Consider the following 20,080-nt stretch of genomic DNA (forward strand, 5'->3'; position numbering starts at 1 on the left):
TATAAGATCTATTTGACAATCGTAGGATCTGTGCGGGGGCAGAACGTTGGCTTGCTCTTTTTTCAAGACATCCTGGTAATCTTGGTATTCAAGCGGTAAGGAGCTGATGAGGCCCAACACGATTCCTTTCTTTGGTTTCAGATTGGTGTTATCTTTCTTGTAACGTGTCGGCACAATCATGAGGAAATGTCAGAACTCGTTTCCGCCAGTCGATCCTAGGATTGTGGGTCTCCAGCCAGGGCATTCCCAATATCATCTGGAACTGGGAAGCACCGATGAAATCAGAAGTAATGTCCTCTTGATGCCCATCCTGACACAGAGGGCCTCATTACACGGAAGGCGGTAATGGTTAACGGCCACCGTTAATGGTAACGGTGGCCGTTAACCATTACCGCCTTACTACGAGGTCCCTTAGCGGGTTGGTGTTTTAACGCCTGCTTTTTGCAGGCGTTAAAAACCAACCCGCTAAGGGACCTCGGAGCTAATTACGGCACCGCCAAATTGCGGTGCCGTAATTAGCGCCTTCCCCATTCCCATAGAGCCCTATGGGGCAGAAATGGGAATGGGGAAGGGCAATGGCGGAAGGGGGATTTACCGCCCCACCAACCTTGGAATGGGGCGATAAATCCCCTTTCCGCCAAGGCGGTGCCGGTATTTTACCGGCATGAGCCATGGCGCTAATAGCGCCATGGCTCACCGCCTTCCGTGTAATGAGGCCCAGAAGCTTTACTTTCTCAGTGTATTGTGTCACTGGGCGGGATGATAGCCGAGAACCATCAACGGCAGGGACATTTTCCGATTTCTGCTTCTGTCGGAGAACAAGGCCTATTCGGAGAGCCAAATCTTGGTCAATGTAGTTACCCACAGCTCCACAATCAATATATGCCTCCAAGGCATGTATTTTTGATGGTTGCTTGTAATTCACCAAAAGCACTTGAAGGACTAGATGTGAGGTCTGCACGGATTCCTTTTTCATGCTCGACAAGCAGAACCCTACACTTGCCGGGCATTGGCGTTTCTCGAGTTCTGTTCTTCTTCATCAGTTTTGTTTATTGCCCCATCCGTTTTCTTGAGTGGTTTTACCGGGCAGTCACAGAGCAAGTGACCTGCTTGTCCATAATATAAGCAAAGCTGTTGTTATCTTCTTTTTTCGCTTTCTGCTTTGGTAATGGGATTTCGAAATCCACCAATTTGCATTGGCTCAGACTGTTCATGTGGTTTAGTCTGATTCTCACGAGGTCGTACGTAAACTGACCGTCCCTCTGATCTAGCTCAATCCATTTTCCGATTCTGCAACCTATGATCGAGTTGCACCATCAGGTCTATGTAGTCCGTACACCCCTCAGGGTGATTCACCACTTGCGCCAGCACATCCTTAAGTTCTCCACGTAACCCTTGGTAAAAGAGTGTAGTCCTCTTCTCCTCTGGCCAGTTGGTCTGGGCTACAAGATGATTGAAGGTTGTTATATAGGTTAATAGATCTTGAATCCCTTGTCTGAGTGACAACAACTCGTTATCCAGAGCTTGTACTTGAGTATGACGGGCAAACAATTTCTCCATCTCATGTTGGAAATTCCCAAAGTTCCTGAGTAAAGGGTCATCTTGGTTTACCAAAGTTATAGACCAGTCCACCGCACTACCTCCTAAATACGAAAGTACAAACGCCACTTTGGCTTGGTCATTAGGAAAGGCTCCTGGTCTGCACAAGAAATGAAGGCGACATTGGTTCATAAATATAGCAAACTTGTTTGGGTCACCGATGAAGCGTTTCGGGAGGGGCTAGAGGCACTGCTCCAGGAAGAACCACCGGAACCGGTGTTGATTAGTGTGGTGTGGAAGAATGAGAAGAATGGGTTACTCCAGGAAGTGGAACCTGTCCTGCTTGTTCTTGTAGCATTTGTCTTGCCAATTTGTCAGTTGTTTCTCGGGTTACAATAAGATCTCTCCTTAATGCATTGGTTTTCTGTCTTGAAGCATGTACTTCAGCCCGTAATTCCCCTAGTAAGAGAGCTAACTGATCTGTTTCTAAAGATTCCAGCACGTCCAGGCAGAGAGTTTTTGAGGCTTCGCATTCTGTTACGCTCACCTGGTCTCTGCGAAGGCGTTGGGGCACGGTTGCAGCCCTCCCTGGATTTGAATAACCCCCCCCTTCAGGCCTCTCCCTCAGTAGAAAAGCTGTCAGCGGTGGTACATGGTGATGCTGCTCCTGCGTGGAGATAAGAGTGTGTGAGTGTGCCAATCTGTGATTGTTGTACCTCTCAAACACTTCTCCCCAAAGTACGGTTTCTGTGAGCATACGCTGGCCCATAAAGCTTATCTGTGAATTATGGAAGGTAAGCCCTCCATCCTGCTACTTCTGGCAGGGGCGCGTTGAATGGGATCTAGTTCCATCACTGATCCCTGATAAGGATTAGTCCAGTCTAGCTGCGACTATGCTTCTCCTTATGATTGGTAAGTGTCTCTTGAGCTCTTGTGATTCTGTTTGTTCTGTTTAATGTCTTTATATGTTGCTCCTTATGCCCGCGATAATCTCTCTCTTCTGTTTTCTTCCCTTAAATGGAAATGCGGCCTCAATGCAGCTGTGAGACTCTAGACGCGGCCGGATGGAAGATTGATGCTACCGCAACGTTCGACAGCAGGTAAGTGATGGTTTAAGGAAAAGCGCGAAGTATGGCGAAGGGCAACCTTAAACTGATTGTTTTTTCGATGTCTAACCTTGTCTTCTGTTGGAGCGTGTTGTGCTGCGGTGCCAAGATGAAGATTTCGGCGTACCGGAAAGTGTAAAGATGAATGCTCGGTACGCCGGAGAGATGTACAGGTAAGAACAGCTTCCCCCAGTTGGTAAGTATGCTGGCAGGAAGCAGGATGTCCAGGAAGCAGGGTCTTCAAAGGTAAGCAGGTCTGACCTCAGGCGACGGTGAGCGTTACGCTGCTGGTAATTGCAGAATAACGCGTAGCGTCTGTCTTGATTATCAGGGCAGCTTATATAGCTGTGAATCCATTAGCAGCCACACCCAAGAATACACTTGGGGCTGCTTAATGGATGGAATATTCAAGGTTAAGGCATCTGAAGTGCTTAATGGATGGAATGTTCAAGGTTAATTCATCTGAAGTGCTTAATGGATGGAATGTTGAAGGTTAATGCATCTGAAGTGCTATGTCCATAATAAAAGCTTTTTGTGTGTTATATGGATGTTCTTATTTACTTTTGTTCATGAGCCTGGCGCAAAAGGCGCCAGGACAGTGTCCACCCAGGTCTCCTGTGCATGCAACCCCTGCATACCTGTGCCCCTGACTTCATGAGCCTCATTAGGACCCTGGCGCTAAGTGTTTAACAGCGCCGTAAAAGGCTGCGGCGCTGTTTAACACTTGTCCCCTTACTACGAGGTCCCTTTGCGGGACCCGACTAAACGGCTGTTCTAGACCAGCCGTTAAAGTAGGGACCCGCAAAGGGACCTTGGTGCTAAGTACGGTACCGCAATTAGCGGTATCGTACTTAGCGCCTTCCCCATTCCCATAGAGCCCTATGGGGTGGAAATGGGAATGTGGAAGGGCCATGGTTCACAAGGGAATTACTGCCCCGCCAACCTTGGAATGGGGTGGTAATTCCCCATTGAACCATGGCGGACCCGTTACACCACTGGCACCAACCATGGTGCTAATAGCGCCATGGTTTAGCGCCAGTGTTGTAATGAGGGCCCATGACCATGACAGCCCCTGATGGGGGCATTACTTCTATGACTGTGGCTATTGGGTTTAGGGGGTGTGAGGTGCCGGAGCTCGTGTATTAGGGGTTCAGGGGTCTCAAGTTGTGGCAATGGCATGCAAAGAGTCTGTTGGCGAATGGGCAGGAGTTGAAGGAGTTGTTGAGGGTGGGTGATGTTGATGTTGCATGTGTTCAGGATACGTGGTTGAGATAGCGTACTAATTTCCACTTTCCGGGGTATGTGTTGTTTAGGAAGGATAGAGTGGTGGGTCGTGGGGGAGGGGTCTGTATTTTAGTGAAGACTAGTATTCAATGTTCTGTCCTTGAGTTTGGTGGGGATTTGGAAATGATTGGTGTGAGGTTGTTTGTGGGTGATAGTGTGTTGGTTGTTTTGAATTTTTGTAATCCGTGTAGGCCTCTTGATGCGGGGGCATTGCAGCGTGCCTTGGTGCAGAGTGGCAGATATATTTTTTGTGATGACTTTAATTGTCACAATACACTGTGGAATAGTCCTGTGACAGATGTCAATGGGACTAGTCTCGAGGTGCTGGTTGATGATTGCGGACTTGTTTTATTTAACTCACCAGGGCATACTAGGACTGATGTTCATACGGGTATGGGTCTTGCCTGGATTTGACCTGGGTATCGGCTTCTTTGTTCTCTAAGTGTTTGTGGAAATTGAGGACGGATGGGGAGATGGGGAGTGATCATGGGTCTATATCTGTGGAAGTAGATGTCAGGGTGTTGAAGTCGACGAGTCCTGCCCCGAGGGGTTGTAACTTCCCTAATTTGGATTGGGTGAAGTTTGAGGAGGGGTGTAGCAGGTTGCTGGGTGTGATGGGGTGGGTGGTGCCCTGTGGATGAGTTGGATTTGGCTTTGGTAGGCATCTATCAGAGTGTTGTGGCGGATCTGGCCCCGGCTTAAGAATGTAAGAGGGAGAGGGAGGCTATTCCACAGAAAGGAGCCCGCCGAGGAAAGTGTTTGACCACCAGCTCTCTGTTTAGCAAACAGTTTCACACGCAGGGAGTTGGTGCCAGAGGAACGCAGTGGTCTAGAAGGGAAGTATTTGGTAAGGAAGCTTTGAAAATAGAGTGGTCCCCGGCCCCAGATAGCCTTGTGGATGATACAGAGGGATTTGAATGTAATCCGTGCTGAGACCGGGAGCCAGTGAAGGCTTTGTAGGGCAGGAGAGATGCGGTCTCTGGACTTGAGGCCAAATAAGTCTCAAGTCCTTTCTCTTTACCTCTTCCTTCTCCTCCTCTCTTCCCTGCTTATCATACTGTAGCGTGACTGATGTGCAGGGCCCTTATGTATCCTCAGGGCCCTGACCCCCCACACATCTCTCATCCCAGCCGCTGTCTCTTTTACTGCACTTACTTAGGCTCCCACGTTAGGTTGCACTTACGTTCTTTTCTTCTTAAGCACTTCACCCTGAGCACTATTCCATGAGCACCACAGCTCCTATCCCTTACCCATCCCTTCCCTATGCACTTGCACGTTCTGAACACTCACAAGGCATAACCGGTTTGTCTCTCCTCCCTGTTATTCTGATTCTTTGTACTATTAATTCAATTATTTATCTTTGTTGCAATTCATGTCTACCTTCCCCTTTCCCCACCCTGTTGCTCATAACTGCCTAACCTCCGGTTTTAACCCAGAGACTCGGGGTTTTCACGCTCTTCTCTGGGCCTCCGTGGAAGAGCTTGGAGTCTCCGGGTCCCAGAGTTGCTGCTTCTGAGGCTAGGAAGATCTGGAGCAGTCAGCATTGAAGCAGCTATGGCGGCACTTGCTGCACCTGCATCTCCGAAAAGGGTGTTTTTTAAATTATGCATGATTTTCTAATTCAGGGTTACTTTTATTTGTTCCTGCCAGAGAAGCACCGATTAAGGTCTTGCTAAAATGTTAAAGAGGTGTCTCAGCAGGATTATACAGGCTGCAGGCATTTTCCCCTCATTCTTTTTGTTTCTTTTAAGTAACCCGCTTTGCACGTCTTACTGCAGGCATTAGCAAACAAGTGTGTGGGAATGGCCCATTTCTTTATCAAGCCACAGCTCACTGGGATGTGCTGTTTAGCATTTAAAAGCCCCATAATCTGCGTCTATGCTAAAGTACATACCAGACTAACAATGCACACTAATCTGTGCCATGTCTGTTTGGTTGATATGAAAACAATGCATTTACCCTTCATGAGGTATTGCACATTTTATTTACGTCCTGCATAACAAGATGCATGCCAGTGTGAAATGACTGAACTGCATTCTGGGACTCATAGTCGTGTAGTTATAACGGGGAAACCTGGAGTATATTCCTAGAATCAACTTAAAGATGCTGGAAGGCCGTCTCCTAATGGAATGATGTGTGGGTGCGCATTTCATATCAAAATGATGTTTGGAGGCCCCCTTGCCTGCGGCTGAGAAGATCTGCCTGCACATGTTGGCAAAAATGCCTTTATCTGGATTAGAGTAATGCTTCCAAATGCAAAAGGGCCCTGTAAAAATTGTAAAGGTGTTTTTTGAGGGCACAGTTAAATTTGATGCAGTTTTGTGCACATAGCCGATCACACATTTAATATGGTTTACCTTTTTGACATATGGGCGGAGCCTTGTGCCACTGGGCGAAGTCTTGTATGGCTATGGGAGGGCTTAATTCTCAGGGTTTTTTTTATTTAGAAATGAAGGAAGGTGTGCTATTGCCCCATGTTTGCTATGAAACAGTTTTTGCTAATTATATAAGCGCCTAACAAATGACATAGCTCTCAACCATTTGAGTTGCAAAAGCGGGTGAAAACACCCGATTTTGTTTTTGGCGGGTGAGAGGCCCATTGAAATGAATGGGCCTGCAGGAGGCTTGGCGGGTGAGTCCACTCTTTACAAGGCGGGTGACACCCGCCAAAAGCGTGTGAGTTGAGAGCTATGCAAATGACCAATAAATAAATAAATATCTAGTATGGTATCACAATACAAAACATTAAGACTGTAACCCATACAGAAAACTATAGCTAAAAATATGCACAACATGTTAAACTACCTAAATAATATTGAAGTATTATGAGGAAGAAATTGCTCTCTTGAGCTGAGCAGCACTTGTTTTCTTTTTAGTCGTGCAAATAACGCATGACTGTATTAGTGTCTCTTTTCTTCGTACTTTTCTGAGTCTGGCGAGTGGATGAGCAATGCGCATGCTCTTTTTAATATCCCCCGCTGCGCATGCGCCAATGATAAGTCTCCGTGCAGTGCGCATGCTCGGTCTAGTATTGCTTGACTTTCCCTGCAATGTGCGTTCCTTGTTCTGTATCTCCACAGTGCGCAGGCTCTCCTCAATAGTGTTTTTATGCTGCGTCTGCTCTCTTCTGTCCCTCCTTTCCACGCCTCCTCAAGTAATTTGTGCTGCCCTGTATTATCTCCGCTCTACGTACGCTCTAGACATCTGTATGTAATGCGCATGCTAATTTGATCAGTATCTGTGCACTGCGTACGCTCGAGTGATCAGTATATTAGCACTGCGCACGCTCATTCGATGGAATCTCCGCACTGCGCATGTCCAAATGACCGTAAATCCGCACTGCGCATGTTGTATCTCTGCACTAGGCATGCCCGATTGATCAGTATCTCCGCAACACGTATGCTCGTATGATCAGTATTTCCGCAATGCGCATGCCCAATTGATCAGTATCTCTGCACTGCGCATGCCCGTATGATCGCATCTCTGCACTGCGCATGTTAGTGGCTTTGCTGCTGAAGGCGATACCTCGGCCATCCCCAGTCACCCCGGGAGGCTCTGCTCCTCGGACGGGAACTAGACGCTGCCGTGTGAGAGGGGGCGCTGCAGGTCACGTCCTCAGGCAGGGGAGAGAGTAGGCGGGCCTACAGTCCCTCTGGGAGCCGAGGAGGCCCGAGTCTGCAGAGGAGGGAGCACTTCCTGGAAGAAGGGTGAGGTGCATGTTGGCAAAAGTGTCGTGCTTTGTTGCTAGAGGGTCTGTGTGTGCCTGGTGTTGGGGAGGGTGAGAATGAAACGATAGTTGGTGGTTGGTACGTCCGTGGTGGTGGTGGTTGGTACGTGCGTGGTGGTGGTGGTTGGTGCGTGCGTGGTGGTGGTTGGTGCGTGGTGGTGGTTGGTACGTGCGTGGTGGTGGTTGATACGTGCGTGGTGGTGGTTGGTACGTGCGTGGTGGTGGTTGGTACGTGCGTGGTGGTGGTGGTTGGTACGTGCGTGGTGGTGATGGTTGGTACGTGCGTGGTGGTGGTGGTTGGTGCGTGCGTGGTGGTGGTTCGTGCGTGGTGGTGGGTGGTTCGTGCGTGGTGGTGGTTGGTACGTGCGTGGTGGTGGTTGGTACGTGCGTGGTGGTCGGTGGTTGGTACGTGCGTGGTGGTGGTGGTTGGTGCGTGCGTGGTGGTGGTTGGTACGTGCGTGGTGCTGGTGGTCGGTACGTGCGTGGTGCTGGTGGTCGGTACGTGCGTGGTGGTCGGTACGTGCGTGGTGGTCGGTACGTGCGTGGTGGTCGGTGCGTCGTGGTGGTCGGTGCGTCGTGGTGGTTGGTACGTGCATGCGTTGTGGTGGTTGGTACATGCGTCGTGGTGGTTAGTACGTGCATGCGTCGTGGTGGTTGGTACGTGCATGCGTCGTGGTGGTTGGTACATGCATGCGTCGTGGTGGTTGGTACATGCGTCGTGGTGGTTGGTACGTGCGTCGTGGTGGTTGGTACGTGCGTCGTGGTGGTGGTCGGAACGTGCGTCGTGGTGGTGGTCGGAACGTGCGTCGTGGTGGTGGTTGGTACGTGCGTGGTGGTGGTAAGTACGTGCATGGTGGTGGTTGGTATGTGCGTGGTGGTTGGTATGTGCGTGCTGGGTGACCCTGCCCGCCGTTATGAGTGGGCAGGGAATACTCTGGAGACAGCGGCTGCGGGCGGTGGTATGGGGGGACAATATGGCAGGGCAATATGGCGTATGTCCTGCTTCCTGCGCCTAGGAAGAGTGATACATTGAGCAGTAACGGGACCCATGGGTCTACAGGGATTGGTGGTGGTGCAACTGATAAGGGCTCCCTTATGAATGCTGGATGGGAAGGTGGGAAGAAGAATGGAAAGGGTGGTTAGTGGGAAAGGAAGTTGGGTACAGGTGGTGGTCACCAGTCTCTGGCGTAGGGTTTGGCAGTTGTTGATGTTGGGAGGAGGACGTTGGGGTCTCTTGGGGATGATGGTGGGGAACTGCTTCGGAGTAGGTCCCCTGTGGATCGGAGGGTGCAGGGCAGTGGGGGTCTGGTGGTGGACAGCAGTATTTGAGAAGGAATGAAGCTGCAGTTGAATCCATGGAGGCAAAGTCAGGTTGGCAGGTGGTCATAAAGTTGGCAAAGCCTGATCTAGATCTTAGTGGTGTTAACCCTTTTGTGGTTTCTGAGTGAGTCCGGAAAGGAATTGGTGCTGTGCAGTCTTTTCAGGTAATTAGTGGGGGGAATTTGTTGGTTAAGGGTGTGGGTGAGGTGCCCAGGAACAAGTGTTGGATATGGGATGTCTTAGTAGACATCGGGCTTCATTATGACTTTGGAGGTAGCCATGCCCTTAATAAGGGCATGGCTGCCTCCAAAATCGTGTCCGGGTTCCCTGAATGGGGAAATACTGGGCCATTCCGAGTTTGGAGGGCCCGGTATATCCTCCTTCAGGGAACCCGGGCCCAGGCCTTCCCCATTCCCATTCGACCACCTCATAGGGCTCAATGGGAATGGGGAGGGAGCTAACAACGGGCCCATTTTGAATGGGCTCGTTGTTAGCTCCCTGGTCCCCTCGCGGGACCCGCTATGGTCATCTGGATAAACAGGACGTCCATAGCGGGTCCCGCGAGGGGACCTCGTAATAGTGCGGAGTGGGTTTAACGGTGCTGGCACCATTACCAGCGCCATTAAACCCATTCCGCACAAGTTGTAATGAGGCCCATCCTGTTACTGTGTCAGGGTGGTGTGGTATGTACGGGAGTGATTTATGGACTATGGACTACCTCTTTGTGTGCATGATAGGGATATGGTGAGTTCCTTGCAGAAGATGGGGGTTTTGGAGGTATGGAGGTTGGGGAGGAAAGATCCTGATGGCTGTGTAATTTCTACGACTGTGACTATTCGATTTAGGGGGAGTGAGGTGCCGGAGCATGTGTTTTTGGGGTTTCAGTGTTTTCGGGTGAAGCCATATGTCCCAGCCCCCCTTAGGTGCTATAAGTGTCAGGAGTATGGTCACATAGCACAGTCTTGTAGGAGGGAGAGGAGGTGGGGGAAGTGTGGTGGGCCCCATGATATTAAGGAGTGTGTGTCAGATTGTACACCGAAGTGTTGCAATTGTGGTGGGGATCATGTTGCTTTTTTTAGAGGGTGTGTTGCTCAGGTGGAGGCCTGTAAGGTTGTGAGCACTAAGGTGAGTCAAAACATCAGTTATGCAACACCAGTTCAGAAGGTATGGGAGGAGCAGGTGGTGGTGGGTATTCCTGCTGCAGTGGTGAAACAGGTGGAGGTAGGGGAGGTTCAGTCTTTGGGGGTTGAGGGAGTGATTGGAGGGGGTGTTACTATAAGAATGGCAGATTTGTTGTGTTTTATTATTGCAACTATTAATATGACAGCTGGTTGTCAGTCGAAATTGGACAGGTTACAGGCGGTGGTGAAGGCAGCAAAGATGTATTTAAGGATTGGAAATCTCACAGATAAGGATGTACATAAGATGAGTGGTGGTGATGTTCCCCATTAGGGTTCAGGGGTCTGAGGTTGTGGCAATGGAATGCGAGGAGTTTGTTGGCGAATGGGCAGGAGTTGAAGAAAGAGTTGGTGAAAGTGGGTGATGTTGATGTCGTATGTGTTCAGGAGACATGGTTAAGAGAGGGTATTCATTTTCGTTTTCCGGGATATGTGTTGTTTAGGAAAGATAGAGTGGCGGGTTGTGGGGGAGGAGTATGCATTTTGGTGAAGATTGGTATTCAATGTTCTGTCCTTGAGTTTGGAGGGGAATTGGAGTTGATTAGAGTGAGGTTATTTACGGGTTTTGACGTGTTGGTGATTTCAAATTTCTATAATCTGTGTAGACCTCTTGACTTGGGGGCTTTACAGCAGCCCTTGTGGCAGCATGACAAATATATTCTTTGTGGGGATTTTAACTGTCATAATACGTTGTGGAATAGTGCTGTGACAGATGTTAATCGGGCTAATTTGGAGGTGCTGGCTGATGAGTGTGGACTTGTTTTATTGAACTCGCCAGGGCATACTAGGACTGACATTCATACCGGAATGAGATCTTGTTTGGATTTGACATGGGTATCGGCATCTATGGTTTCTAAGTGTGTTTGGAAACTGAGGATGGATGGGGAGATGGGGAGTGATCACGGGTCTATATCGGTAGAGGTAGGAGTCAGGGTGGTGAAGTCGGCAGGTCCTGCCCCGAGGGGGGGGAACTTCCGTAATTTGGATTGGGCGATGTTTGGAGAGGGGTGTAGCAGGTTGATGGGTATGATGGGTTTCAGTGATGCTCAGGGGGTGGGGGTGCATACCACTGTGGATGCAATGGATTTGGCTCTGCAAGATATCTTTCGGAGTGTTGTGGCAGAATTGGCCCCGGCTCGAGGTAAGATCTTCCGGAGACCTGAGGTCCCGTGGTGGTTGTCAGAATGTACAGCGGTAGTTCAGGATGGAAAAGGAAGCGGCGGAAGGCCATGTATACTAAAGCGGTGGCGGACATTGTTGCATATAAAAAGGCTAGGGCACTGGTGCAGAGGGTGATTCGATGTCATAAGCGCATGTACTGGAGGAATTTTTGTAGTACTCTCTCTAGTGATACATTTTTATCAAAGGTGTGGGCAAGGTTTCGGCATATGTCCAGGCAGGCGAGAGGCGGCACTCGGATTTCAGTGATTACAGATGCGGGGTGTGACATGGTGGATGATGGTGGTAAAGCAAAGGCATTTGGAAAGTATTTTGCGGGTGTGCACAGCACGGAAAATTATTCCCTGGTGTCCAGACGGAAAATGGCAGAGTGAGTTGCGGGCTGTGGTAAGGGCTGATGGGATTCAAGTCCGGGGGAGGATGGGGTACAGTATATTTATTTGCAGCATTTGCCGGATGTTTGCTTGCTGGAGGTGTTGCGGCTGCTGGAGGTGTTGCGGCTGTTGCGTGGGATCATGGTACATTGCCTAGTGGGTGGAAGAGGGGTGTCATCCTTCCAATTCTGAAATTGGGGAAGCCAGCTGGTTTGTGCGGGTCCTATCGTCCCATTGCTCTGACATCTGTGTTGTGCAAGGTGATGGAAAAAAATGGTGTGTGGCCGTCTGGTGCACTTTCTGGAGTCGGAGCAGTGTGTATCAGCATGGGTTTTGTAAATCTAGATCTGTGATGGATGCAGTTGTGGCATTGGCAACAGATGTGGAGAAGGCATTGTCCTGTCGGGAAATGGTGGGGCAATCTTTGTTGATATGGAGAAGGCGTATGATATGGTGTGGAGGGATGGGTTGCTATTTGTGTTGCGAAAGAATGGTGTTGAGGGGAAGATGTTTTCCTGGATTAAGGATTTTCTGATGAATAGGGCGTTTCGAGTGCGTGTTGGGGACGCATTGTCCCGAGAGTTTTTGATGGAAAATGGGACGCCTCAGGGTAGTGTTATCAGCTCTATTTTGTTTCTTGTAGCGGTGGATGACCTTATAGAGAGAGTTCGGGAATGTGGTTGTCAGGTGGGATTCTATGCAGATGATGGAGTGATTTGGGTTAGGGATAAGGTGGGAGGAGTGATTAAAGGAAAGTTGCAAGAGGCTTTGGAGGTAATGGAAAGGTGGTGTCAGGATTGGGGATTTAAGGTGTCCTCCTCTAAAACGGTGTGTATGTTGTTCAACAGACAGCGTAGTGGTGTCAGTTTGGAACTCAAGTACAGCGGGGATGAGTTGGTTCGGGTGACGGAATTTCGGTATCTTGGTGTGCTCTTGGATCCGTGCCTGTCATGGAAGTTGCAAGTGGAAAAGACGGTGGCAAAGTGTAAATAGCGTCTTAATTTGTACAAGGCGGTGTCGGGTCAGGAGTGGGGTGGATGGCAGAGAAGTATGAGGAATGTTGTATGTGGGGTTGGTCAGGAGTGTGCTGAAGTTCGGAGTTCAGCTGTAGTGCAGTTATAGTAGGACTCAGCTTAATGTGTTGGATGGTGTCCAGGCAAGGGCAATGATAATTGTGACTGGGACTGTTCGGTCATCCCCCGCAGAGGCCGTGCAAGTGTTGGCAGGGATGTTGCCAATGGATTTGAGACGGGAGAAGCTGAGTGCTAGGTATTGGCTGCGTTGTAAATCCCTCAGTGTGTGGCATCCTGTGAAGAAGTGTCTGCAGGTTAATTGGATGCATGCTTATAAGAGTGGGAGTTGGGAGAGGAAAGGGGGACTTTTGGATTCCATGCAGACAGGCTGGTGAAACGATTGGGGGTGGAGGGGTTGTGTATGGTTGAAGATGTGGATAGGGTTGTTGGACCGATTTGGATGCAGTATGATCCAATTGTCTGTTTGGATCTGGGCAAGGTGGTGATAGAGGCATGATTAAGAGATTGGCGGTGCAGTATGTGGAGGGGAAAGTTGGCGCTCAAGTAAATACGGATGGTTCCAGGGATCCGGAGAGGAACAGGGTTGGTATGGCTTGCTAGTTTCATGCGGATGAGGAGCTTTGGGTGGCTAGGTTGTCGGATGATGTATCGGCTGAGTTAATGGCTATTAATATGGCGGTGCTTCGGATTATAGGGAAACAGTTGTCTAGGGTGGTGGTGTTTGTGGATTCGAGTGCGTTGTTGGCTATCAAGGAGGGGAATTGTGATAGGAGGGACATAGTTGTGCTCATTAGACAGCGATTAGAGGAGTGTGTTGCAGGGGGTACCGTGGTGGAGTTGGCTTGGGTTCCCAGTCATTGTGGGGTCTTGGGTAATGAGATGGTGGATCGGGCTGCGTATGGGGATGGGGATGTGGATGTGAAAGTTCCATTGAATGTTGCTGAGATACAGGGGATGGTGCGTGGAAAAATTAAGGATATGTGGTAGGATCAATGGGATATGAGTTCAAAGGGACGGCAGTTCTATGCAGTATGCAGGGAAGTGCGGGTTCGGGCGTTTGAGGGGGGAGTAGAGTTGACACGAAGAGAGGAAACTATTTTGAATCGCCTTACTGTGGGTCATGCAGGGTTGGCGGGATGGAAGTGTTTGCTGGGTAGAGTTACTTCAGCAGCACGTGAGGCTTGAGGGTGCCCAGAGACGGTGCCTCATTATATGTTGGACTGTGTGAGGTTTGATGTGCAGCGGGAATTACTCAGAGTCCGGATGAGTGGCAGTGGGGTGGTTGTACAGGGGTTATCTGATCTGTTCAGTTGGAAAAGAGGGGTGGTGAATGAACAGTGTAGGTTCCTGGGAGACTGGGAAGTGGGATGAGATCTAGTGGAGGTTGATGGCTGATTGGTGCTCTTTTTGGTGAACATCATCTTAATAGATGGAAATCGCGAGCTTCAGATTTCTGGAGTCATCCTAACAAGAAGAAGAAGAAGAAGTCACTCTGCGAGGCTCTGAGAGGTGGGTGTGTTCATGGCCCCCCAGTCCTCCCCTCTTCCTCAGCTCAGGATCTAGGGTGAAAACGCTGCACCAATGAGGAAGCAGTGATTATGCAGATACATGGCGGGAGGCCAGTCTTCACCCCTGGGGTGAGAAGAGTCCATAGGAGGCATCTTTCCTTGCCTCTGCTTTCCCTTCTCAAGCCTTTCGCCTGTCTGTGCTATGGGGGGGAGGAGTAGTCTACACCCCTGGGGTGAGAAGAGTCTATAGGAGGCATCTAGCCTTGCCTCTGCTTTCCCTTCTCAAGCCTTTCGCTGTCTGTGCGATGGGGGGGAGGAGTAGTCTACACCCCTGGGGTGAGAAGAGTCTACAGGAGGCATCTTGCCTTGTCTCTGTTTTCCCTTCTCAGGGCTTTCTCCTCTCTGTGCTATACGGTGGGTTTGGGGAGAGGGGGTGATGAGTCTGTGGTGAGAAGAGTCTATAGGAGGCATCTTGCCTTGTCTGTTTTCCCTTCTGAAGCCTTTCTTCTGTATGTGCTATGGGGGGTAGTCTACACCCCTGGGGTGAGAAGAGTCTATAGGAGGCATATCGCCTTGTCTCTGCTTTCCCTTCTCAGGCCTTTCTCCTGTCTGTGCTATGGGGGGGGTAGTCTACGCCCCTGGTGTGAGAAGGGTCTATAGGAGGCATCCTGCCTTGCCTCTGCTTTCCCTTCTCAAGCCGTTCTCCTGTCTGTGCTCTGGGGGCGGGGGGTAGTCTACACCCCTGTGGTGAGAAGGGTCTATAGGAGGCCTCTTGCCTTGCCTCTGCTTTCCCTTCTCAAGCCTTTCTCCTGTCTGTGCTATGGGGGAGGGGAGTGGGGGGAGTCTACCCTCCTGTGGTGAGAAGAGTCTATACGAGGCATCTTGCCTTGCCTCTGCTTTCTAAAGGGGGAGGCCGGAGCGGGCTGGGGGTGCTATACTGGGAGGAATGGGGGTGATATACTGAGAGGAAGGGGTGATATAGGCATCTAATAATAGCAGGCACACGGCTGGTTTTCTACCTTTTAGTACAGATGTAGGACACAGAGCAGGTACATCTACCCCATCATAGGCTCAAGGCCTGATCTAATAATAGCAGGCACAAGGCTGGTTTACCTCCTTTAGTATAGATGCAGGACACAGGGCAGGTACATCTACCCCATCATAGGCTCAAGGCCTGATCTAATAATAGCATGCACAAGGCTGGTTTACCTCCTTTAGTATAGATGCAGGACACAGGGCAGGTACATCTACCCCAGCATAGGCTCAAGGCCTGATCTAATAATAGCAGGCACGAGGCTGGCTTACTACCTTTAGTATAGATGCAGGACACAGAGCAGGTACATCTACCAGAGCATAGGCTCAAGGCCTGATCTAATAATAGCAGGCATGAGGCTAGTTTACTACCTGCAGTATAGATGCCTGATCTAATAATAGCAGGCACGTGGCTGGTTTTCTACCTTTTAGTACAGATGTAGGACACAGAGCAGGTACATCTACCCCAGCATAGGCTCAAGGCCTGATCTAATAATAGTAGGCACGAGGCTGGTTTACTACCTTATTATAGATGCAGGACACAGAGCAGGTACGTCTACCCCAGCATAAGCTCAAGGCCTGATCTAATAATAGCAGGCACGAGGCTGGTTTACGACCTTTAGTATAGATACAGGACACCGAGCAGGTACATCTAGCCCAGCATAGGCTCAAGGCCTGATCTAATAATAGCAGGCACAAGGCTGGTTTACTACCTTTAGTATAGATGCAGGACACCGAGCAGGTACATCTACCCCAGCATAAGCTCAAGGCCTGATCTAATAATAGCAGGCACAAGGCTGGTTTACTACCTTTAGTATAGATGCAGGACACCGAGCAGGTACATCTACCCCAGCATAAGCTCAAGGCCTGATCTAATAATAGCAGGCACAAGGCTGGTTTACTACCTTATTATAGATGCAGGTCTCAGAGAAGGTACATCTACCCCAGCATAGGCTCAAGGCCTGATCTAATAGCAGGCACGAGACTGGTTTACTGCCTTTAGTCAAGATGTAGGACACAGGGCAGGTACATCTACCCCAGCAAAGGCTCAAGGCCTGATCTAAAAATAGCAGGCACGAGGCTGGTTTACTACCTTTTTTATAGATGCAGGACACAGGGCAGGTACATCTACCCCAGCAAAGGCTCAATGCCTGATCTAATAGTAGCAGGCACGAGGATGGCTTACTACCTTTAGTATAGATGCATGACACAGAGCAGGTACATCTACCCTAGCATAGGCTCAAGGCCTGATCTAATAATAGCAGGCACAAGGCTGGCTTACTACCTTTAGTATAGATGCATGACACAGAGCAGGTACATCTACCCCAGCATAGGCTCAAGGCCTGATCTAATAATAGCAGGCACGAGGCTGGTTTACTACCTTATTATAGATGCAGGTCTCAGAGAAGGTACATCTACCCCAGCATAGGCTCAAGGCCTGATCTAATAATAGCAGGCACGAGGCTGGTTTACTGCCTTTAGCCAAGATGTAGGACACAGGGCAGGTACATCTACCCCAGCATAGGCTCAAGGCCTGATCTAAAAATAGCAGGCACGAGACTGGTTTACTGCCTTTAGTCAAGATGTAGGACACAGGGCAGGTACATCTACCCCAGCAAAGGCTCAAGGCCTGATCTAAAAATAGCAGGCACGAGGCTGGTTTACTACCTTTTTTATAGATGCAGGACACAGGGCAGGTACATCTACCCCAGCAAAGGCTCAATGCCTGATCTAATAGTAGCAGGCACGAGGATGGCTTACTACCTTTAGTATAGATGTAGGACACAGAGCAGGTGCATCTACCCTGCATAGGCTCAAGGCCTGATCTAATAATAGCAGGCACGAGGATGGCTTACTACCTTTAGTATAGATGTAGGACACAGAGCAGGTGCATCTACCCTGCATAGGCTCAAGGCCTGATCTAATAATAGCAGACACAAGGCTGGTTTACTACCTTTATTATAGATGCAGGACACAGGGCAGGTGCATCTGCCCCAGCATAGGCTCAAGGCGTGATCTAATAATAGCAGGCACGAGGCTGGCTTACCACCTTTAGTATAGATGCATGACACAGAGCAGGTACATCTACCCCAGCATAGGCTCAAGGCCTGATCTAATAATAGCAGGCACGAGGCTGGCTTACTACCTTTAGTATAGATGCATGACACAGAGCAGGTACATCTACCCCAGCATAGGCTCAAGGCCTGATCTAATAAAAGCAGGCACGAGGCTGGCTTACTACCTTTATTATAGATGCAGGACACAGAGCAGGTACATCTACCCCAGCATAGGCTCAAGGCCTTATCTAATAATAGCAGGCACGAGGCTGGTTTTCTACCTTTTAGTACAGATGCAGGACACAGAGTAGGTACATGTACCCCAGCATCGGCTCAGGGCCTGATCTAGTAATAGCAGGCACGAGGCTGGCTTACTACCTTTAGCATAGATGCAGGACACAGAGTAGGTACATGTACCCCAGCATAGGCTCAATGCCTGATCTAATAGTAGCAGGCACGAGGATGGCTTACTACCTTTAGTATAGATGTTGGACACAGAGCAGGTACATCTACCCCAGCATAGGCTCAAGGCCTGATCTAATAATAGCAGGCACAAGGCTGGCTTACTGCCTTTTAGTATAGATGCAGGACACAGGGCAGGTACATCTGCCCCAGCATAGGCTCAAGGCCTGATCTAATAATAGCAGGCACGAGGCTGGCTTACCACCTTTAGTATAGATGCATGACACAGAGCAGGTACATCTACCCCAGCATAGGCTCAAGGCCTGATCTAATACTAGCAGGCACAAGGCTGGTTTACCTCCTTTAGTATAGATGCAGGACACAGGGCAGGTACATCTACCCCATCATAGGCTCAAGGCCTGATCTAATAATAGCAGGCACAAGGCTGGTTTACCTCCTTTAGTATAGATGCAGGACACATGGCAGGTACATCTACCCCATCATAGGCTCAAGGCCTGATCTAATAATAGCAGGCACGAGGCTGGCTTACTACCTTTATTATAGATGCAGGACACAGAGCAGGTACATCTACCCCAGCATAGGCTCAAGGCTTGATCTAATAATGGCAGGCATCAAGGCTGGTTTACTTTCTTTATTAGAGATGTAGGACACAGAGCAGGTACATCTACCCCAGGATAGGCAAAGGGCCTGTTCTCAGCACTGAGTATGTCTGTTTACCAGCCCTGTAGTCCGGCTTTGCTGGTGAAGATGCAGCTCGGGTATCCTCAGTCACTCTGCAAAGTTCTGAGCAGTGGTTTTATTCCTGAGGCTTCTTGCCCTCTCTCTTGCTCATTTACATCTCAAATGCTGTATGGTGAAAACGAAGCAGTATGGCTATTCCACACCCTTGTAGTGCAAAGGGAGTTTTTTTTAGGAGAAATGTTGACTTGTCTCTGCTTTTCCTACGCAAACCTTCTATTAAGCATTTCTCCTGTGTATGTGGTAGAGGGTGGGTTATGAGGGTGGAGGATGAGATACGCAGCTCTTTCTTTGGACATTTTGATTATATATTTTCTCCATCATATAAATGCTTGCAGTATGAAGATGAATTAATTGTATAATGTTTGCTTTCCACAGGGTTGAATACATTATTGGTGTGTCATCGTGTTTAGCAAAAGTAAGAAGCACAGACCATAAAAGGTAAACAGGTGCTGTGATATATGTATGTCCCTCTAAATAACTGCTGCAATATATGTATGTCTCTCTGTACACACTGCTATTTGTTTATTAGGCATCGTGTCTCCTGCCCTGCCTACCCGTGCCCTCCCTGTTACCTCTTCCATTCATCTACTCTTCTTCCTCCCCTCGTGCCATGCGCTCGACTACGAACCATAAGTAGCCCTGGAAAAGGTTCTCAAAGTGGCCCCCATGTCACAACGAATATAGAAGCATAAGAAGCAATCCCAGCCCCTTAACAAGACTTTAAATGGGGGTAAACATGTGCACTTCAAAGCACATTATCCATATACAGTGACTAAAATGTAATTTTGAAAAAAAACATTTTTTAGGGGTTGGTACAGACAAATGTGCCTTACCATCCAGGCCAAATATAGCTATCCCAGAATCTCTGCCCCCCCCCCCTTCGCCTCTGACACAACCCATAGCTTGACAAACTGATCTGGTTGCAATAAAAAAAACAGCTTTCTCTGTGTCCCCCTCATCTATGCTGGACACAGAATAATGAACAGATGGCTTTTCAAGCGCAACATAAGCATTCCACAATGAGAGTATTTGTGTTCTAGCATAGGTACAGGATCGGTGCTACTGATAGGTACGCAGCAGGTGTACGGGTTGTAGTATAGATGTAGGACTCAGAGCAGATACATCTACCCCAGCATAGATACATAACTCAGATTAGTAGCCTCATGGTGTAGAATGGCTTGTTCGCCGACTTGAGGCACTGGCGCAAATCAAAAACTGCATCTAATCACTCTTCCTATTTCTCCTACCACACTCTCTACGACAATTGTCCAATCTCTGCAAAGCGTGCCTACTTTTATGATCTTCTTCACACCCAATCTACCCACCCCAGGCATCTTTTTCAAACTCTTACACGGTTGCACTCCCCTCCCTCTCCTGATCACTCTCTTAACTCGACCCTGTCTGCCTTTGATTTTGCTAACTTTTCTTCAAAAGTTCTTTCTCTTCGTCAAGACATTGAAGCCTCTCTTCCCCCAACCACTTTACCTCCTTCTCCCCCACCCCTTCTGTTTTCATTTCTAGCTTTGCCCCTGTTTCCAACAGAGATGTACTTCTCTTGTTAGCCAAAGCCCATCCCAC

The 20,080-nt window shown here is 49.1% G+C and overlaps 1 long non-coding RNA gene and 1 pseudogene across 1 annotated transcript in view; both read left to right on the forward strand.

Moving 5' to 3' along the window:
- LOC138523115 (zinc finger protein 850-like) overlaps positions 1 to 20,080 on the forward strand; it is a 197,177-nt pseudogene that overhangs the window by 128,530 nt on the left and 48,567 nt on the right.
- The window catches only part of LOC138551525 (uncharacterized), a 132,454-nt gene continuing 119,805 nt past the window's right edge, over positions 7,432 to 20,080 (forward strand). The window contains exon 1 of the long non-coding RNA XR_011295247.1: positions 7,432 to 7,636. This is a non-coding gene — a long non-coding RNA (uncharacterized lncRNA). The remainder of the gene's footprint in view (positions 7,637 to 20,080) is intronic.

Source organism: Ambystoma mexicanum, chromosome 1q (genome assembly GCF_040938575.1).
Source record: "Ambystoma mexicanum isolate Mex_15411 chromosome 1q, UKY_AmexF1_1, whole genome shotgun sequence".
NCBI lineage: Eukaryota > Metazoa > Chordata > Amphibia > Caudata > Ambystomatidae > Ambystoma > Ambystoma mexicanum.